Below are 6,000 nucleotides of genomic sequence, written 5' to 3'. Positions count from 1 at the left end.
AGCTTAACATTTGTCAGACATATCTCAATGAATAGATCACATTAGAAAAAAAACATTGTGGTTCACACAGCAGACGTAAAATCTTCTAAAGAGCCATCACTTATAGCACTTTTACAAACTTATACAAAACAATTATGTTTCATTCACACAACAAAACATTCTGAATGTTTTCTTGCTTTCTGTATGTGCCGGTTAATCTCCTAACTCCGAAGACATCATGTTATCCAACACGGTCTCACGGCAGTTCGTGACGGCAGTTCGTGAAATGCTCACGTTATTTTTAATCTATTGATTCGTGTACACGGACACATTCATCTTGTTTTTTTCGTGGTGCTCAGCACGTAACGGGAAGCATCTATACGGAGGTTGGGTTTCAACCTAGGAAAAGAAGGACGGGGGAAAGGACACGTCACACACTGGGACACGATCCGTGGTCTCTGGGGGACACGCGACAACAACGGGACGGTTGTGTTTAGGAAAAGAACAACGGGGAAATGAATCGTCACACGCGGGCCACGATCCCCGGTCTCCAGGGTGAAAGTCCTGTGTTGTTTGACCCGTTCACCACTCCAACCTACCTCCTTGTGCGGATTTTCGGCTTTTCATACTACTCGCTACCGTAGTCGTGCTGTGATCACGAAAGATGCTTCCCATTGAAATACATTAGATTCAAATTCATGCTCACCACCACGAAAAAAAAACAACATAAACGTGTCAAATCAAATCAATAGATTAAATAACGTGACCATTTCACGAACTGTCGTGAGACTGGGTTGTGTTATCCAAAAGGAAATTACTTATAATGTCTTTATTATCTAAATCTTTTGTTGTCAGATATTGTGTTGCTTACTGTATATATCAGAGGTGTGTTTTGTTTATGGCAGTGGTGTGGTGTAACTGCGTTGGCGTTGCCAACGTGTGCAGCATTGTTATTGTATTTTAGCAGAGCTTTGAGAAAGTCTGTTGCACTCAGTACCAATCACTAGTTTATATGTATGCCCTCTTAACCATAATAATGTATGCAGGAAGGGAGAGTGCTTTTAATGTGGTCTTTACAGTTGGAAATTTGAAGTATGCCAGCATAGGTGTCATGGACAAAGGACATTTGTGTTACAGGAGATTGTGATTTTGTTATTACTGTTGAATTCATTTGAATGTATTATGAGAACAGTGCTCACCATTAATTAGTTTTGTGAAATGTGTCTGATGCTTGATGACAGCGCAGAAGAACCAAAACTGATGTTGCACACTATTGTATGTTTGTGGCTTGCAATGCAAAACCTTGACTTAGTGTATATATGGTTGTTCTTTATGCTTTTCTCATGCTGTGTAACAAGCTGTAATACTGTAGTTCTGTTTCTATGTATGTACTATGTTTTTTTTCTTCTATTATTGATATTTTTCTTATTGAAGCCGTTTTTTGTTCAAATATTCCTCTTGGCCACTTTTGTCCAAAAACGTATTAGAAATGCATTGGAGAAAATAAAACACTTCTTTGTTCAGCTGCAACCTCAAACCAACCAGTAGCCTTCAGCTTTAGTGATGAAAGACAATGAGCAGTGTGAAATGTAACTGCTGCATCTAACTAGCATAGCCAGAGCCTTACACTTGGAGCTCTACTTAAAGTATCCTAACAAAGGAATACTGACCCTGACAGATTTACAAAATAACACAATAAATGCATCTAGGCTGTGCTTTGATGTTCTACCTAACTCTGCTTTCACACTAAAAGAAATGGAAGCAAGGCTATTATTTTCTCCTGAGCCAGTGTGAACCACTGCAGTGCACACAGCTCGGATTTTCTGCCAAGTTCAAACAAATTGAATTTTCACCCCAAAAGTCCTGACCTCAACACCAAGGTCTGTAAGTCTGCCTTAAATCCAAAAGAGGAAGAAAAAATTCAGTTGGTCACAGACTGACAGCCAGTGCATCCAATCAGCAACGAGGAATCAATGTCCAATACGTACCTACCTTTTTCGGTTTGGGTCTCACCAAATGTCATTTGGTTTTTTGCTTTGCTGTTGTGTTTTGTGAAATGTTGTGTTTTGTGAAATGTTGAAGTGATTTCTGAAATGTTATGTTTTGTTTCTTGAATTGTTGTTTTCTGAAATGTTAAAGTGTTAAATGTGTAATAAACGTATTTTGCTTTTGAAACATTTGGTTCAATTATGACTGAAGTCATTTCTACTTGGCGTATTGCCGAAATACACTACAAAATATTGATTAACTGGTATTGGTATTGGTAAGACAACCAATTTCATTCTCTCAATGGAGCAGCAAATGGGCGCACACTCTTGGTGACATGTATGGTCCTCAGGGCCTACAAACATTCCAAGACATCCAGAAACACTTTAATCTACCTGGCACATCATTCTTTTTTTTTTTTTCTCAGAATCAGAATCAGAATCAGAATTTGAAAGGGCTTTATTGCCAAGTACGTTGCACATACGAGGAATTTGTCATGGTGTTGTTGGAGCATGTCACACATACAAATATAAGAAGGATAAAAAGATATAAACAATATAAGTATAAATATATACACACAGTACGTATTAATAACGATAAAATAAATTTAAATAAATAGTCAAATAAGTTAAACAGTAGTGAAAAGGGACGCTACAGCAGAGTAGGTACAGTGGCATGAGGAGCCAGAGGTGGGGTGTGGAGAGAGTCAGGATGGATTCCGAGCCTTGTTTAGAAGGCTAGTGGCGGAGGGGAAAAAACTGTTTATGTGGCGTGAGGTTTTGGTCCTAATGGACCTCATCCTCCTGCCAGAGGGGAGTGGCTCAAAGAGCTTGTGTCCGGGGTGGGAGGGGTCAGCCACAATCTTTCCAGCACGCTTCAGAGTCCTGGTGGCGTATAGGTCCTGGAGCGGCGGCAGATTGCAGCCAATCACCTTCTCAGCTCCGTACAGCTCCGTACAGCTCCAGCTCCGTACAGCGATGCACACTTATGGTGTACCTTGGACCACCCCTCTCCACATACGTTCATTTCACACAGCTCTGACCAGCCCCAGTACACTCTTCTCAGCAATATATATACCTTACCTTACATAAAGCATCTTGTAAGCCCACAGCTTTTGACTGTGGAAAGTGGACCTCCCCTTAAAGGTCCAATGTGTAGGAATTTCTCCCATCTAGCGTTGAGATCATATATCGCAATCAACTCTCTCGCGCCACGCAGTTCAAAGTACGTATTACAGCTACGGTAGCCTTCACGCTTCAAAAAGCCAGTCTCTTGCTCTTTTCAATATCCTTTTTCTTTTTCTGGGCGAAGAAGAAGACTCCTGTTCCTGACATTTGGATTTTGAATACGTGTGGTCCTCCATGCTTCCTTCTTCAAACTTGCCGGGGAAGCTACGATACCCATTAGCAGCATTAGCAGCACCTGTGAGTTTATCATGTGACAGCGAAAATGCAAAAGGCGGAGCAGTATGTCCTGTATGTCCCTTACCGGCTACCGTATTTCAAGATGGCGCATGAACATGGAGCGTCTACCGCAGTTCATGCAAATACAAATGTAAAATGTCAAGCCAATAGGAATACTTGGAGTTGATGGTGGTGGTAAATATTCATGAAAAAGGACAAGTTTGTGAATGGGCAACACAGATTTTTTTCAGTTATTTAGCCCCCTTCTCAACTAGCTGGTTGTTACCAATGGATTCCTTCTGCCTGCTAGTTTCATATGATCCCAGTCTTACTATAAAACCCAACCCACTACAGCATCTTAAAGCGTAACTCTCGCCAAAATGCAACCTAGGGTCTTTTTGTGAATGTACCTGAGTCAAACTTTAGTTTAAAAGCATAATTAGGACGGAAATGCCACTTTTAAGATTTACCATATTCTCGTTTTTGGTCAAATGGCCTTTTGAATGGGAGTGCTAGGGGCACTACTATGATCACATCAAAATCACTATTATAAAACACTAAGAAGGCTGGACACAACATGAAACTTTGCTCCAAGTATCACCAGGGGCTCTACACATGAACTCCAGCATTGAGAACATTGTTGCATTGTGGCACGTCCATTCAAAAGGCCATCTGACCGAAAAATGAAAATACGGTAAATCTTAAAAGTGGCGTTTCCATCCTAATTATGCTTTTAAACGAAAGTTTGACGTGGGTACATTCACAAAAAGACCCTTGGTTGCATTTTGGTGAGAGTTACGCTTTAAAGACAGTCATGTTGGCCGGGGAGCGCTGATGCTCCCCGGCTCTTAGAGGGTTTTAACAATCATTTTCATGGGGCAGGAATATGAGGGCATTGGCACTAAACATGATCATTCACATTATGTAGTGAAGTAAAGACAGATCCATTTCATAACCTTTATTTTAAGGTTTAAAATATCTTTCTTTTACAATGACTGGACTGTAGTGTAATGAGAAACTGGACTGTATTCGGTCCATTTGGGACATAGGTGTAGGTTGAAGAAGTGCAGGGCTGGTGGCCCATGTGACCTACTGGTATTCAAGCTGAGCCTGTATACTGTGCAGATGGGAAGGTAGGCTTGGTAAATGTCAGTGGTCTTATCTTTAGTTTATCCTGTATTTCTCTAATAACTTATTTCTTGGTCAGTTTTGCTCATTTATTGTTGTTATTTGATTCCCTACATAAACGCGCTGCAAATACCACAACACAACCAAATACATAAACGCACTGCAAATAAAAAACGATGCAAAAAGAAAAGCACGCAAACAACGAAAAAAGAAGCGATGCAAAAAGAAAAACAACTTTATTAATTTGACAACACATGCGCAGCATTCAGCAAACGCACTGCAAATATCACAACACAACCAAATACATAAACGCACTGCAAATACAACAACACAACCAAATAGATAAACGCGCTGCAAATACAACAACACAACCAAATAGATAAACGCGCTGCAAATATGAAACGATGCAAAAAGAAAAGCACACAAACCCAGAAAACAAATGCAACAAAAAAACGCAGCATCCAGATTACACAACGGAAGTTCTCCAGACCTCTAGAGGGAGCAGCTAGGGGAACAGCTGGATTTTTGACCGTTATTAACCAATATTAAATTCATATTATTATTATTAATAACATAATATATTATTAATATACAGTCTATGCTCCCGTCTCATGCCCTCCCGGCTGGTGCTGTCCCCGAGCTTCGGCTTTTCAAAATAAAAGCTCACGTCTGGTCCGCTATGTCTTTGTACTTTGGTGTTTTGGATGTTTGTGAACTCAACAGTACGACAATCATGCTAATAAATATAATAACTTTTTCAGCAGATTTCTTACTTACAACACGATGGAGTTAGCAAAGCAGTTTTGTGTTTATATGTGCGGGCGGGATTTATTCAGTTTGATAAATCCCACGGTAAATTGGCTGGTTTACTAACAGGGAGGGACTAGAAATCCTGTCTGTTTTTTGTATTTCAAGAGCGAATAGCTCCACAATATGAATACAGATTGATCACTTATTTTGTTGGTAACCGTTGTTGTATAATCACAATATTACACTTGAGGAGGCCTATACTTCAGTAATTTCGGACCTCGAAATTAAACCCTCTCATGTGGCTTAAACAAACGTCAACGTTAAACACTGATGCAGTTTTAAATGTTTTATCACCACGAGTTTACAGACGTCTCTGCTGATTGAGTATCACCTGTGACCTGAGCCGAGACACACCCACCAAACCAGAGAAAACAGATCTCAAACATAGATTTAATATTTACAGTCTATGCAGTTTCTCTCTCTCTCTCTCTCTCTCTCTCTCTCTCTCCCTCCCTCTCTCCCCGTGGAGTCGAAAATCCAGCTGTTCCACTAGCTGCTTCCTCTAGAGGTCTGGAGAACTTCCGTTGTATAATCTGGATGCAGCGTTTTTTTGTTGCATTTGTTTTCTGGGTTTGTGTGCTGTTCTTTTTGCATCGTTTCATATTTGCAGCGCGTTTATCTATTTGGTTGTGTTGTTGTATTTGCAGTGCGTTTGCTGAATGCTGCGCATGTGTTGTCAAATTAATGAAGTTGT

Source organism: Sander lucioperca, chromosome 2, assembly GCF_008315115.2.
Source record: "Sander lucioperca isolate FBNREF2018 chromosome 2, SLUC_FBN_1.2, whole genome shotgun sequence".
Lineage (NCBI taxonomy): Eukaryota > Metazoa > Chordata > Actinopteri > Perciformes > Percidae > Sander > Sander lucioperca.
The sequence above is the reverse complement of the archived record's forward strand: the minus strand, read 5'-3'. Positions refer to the sequence as shown.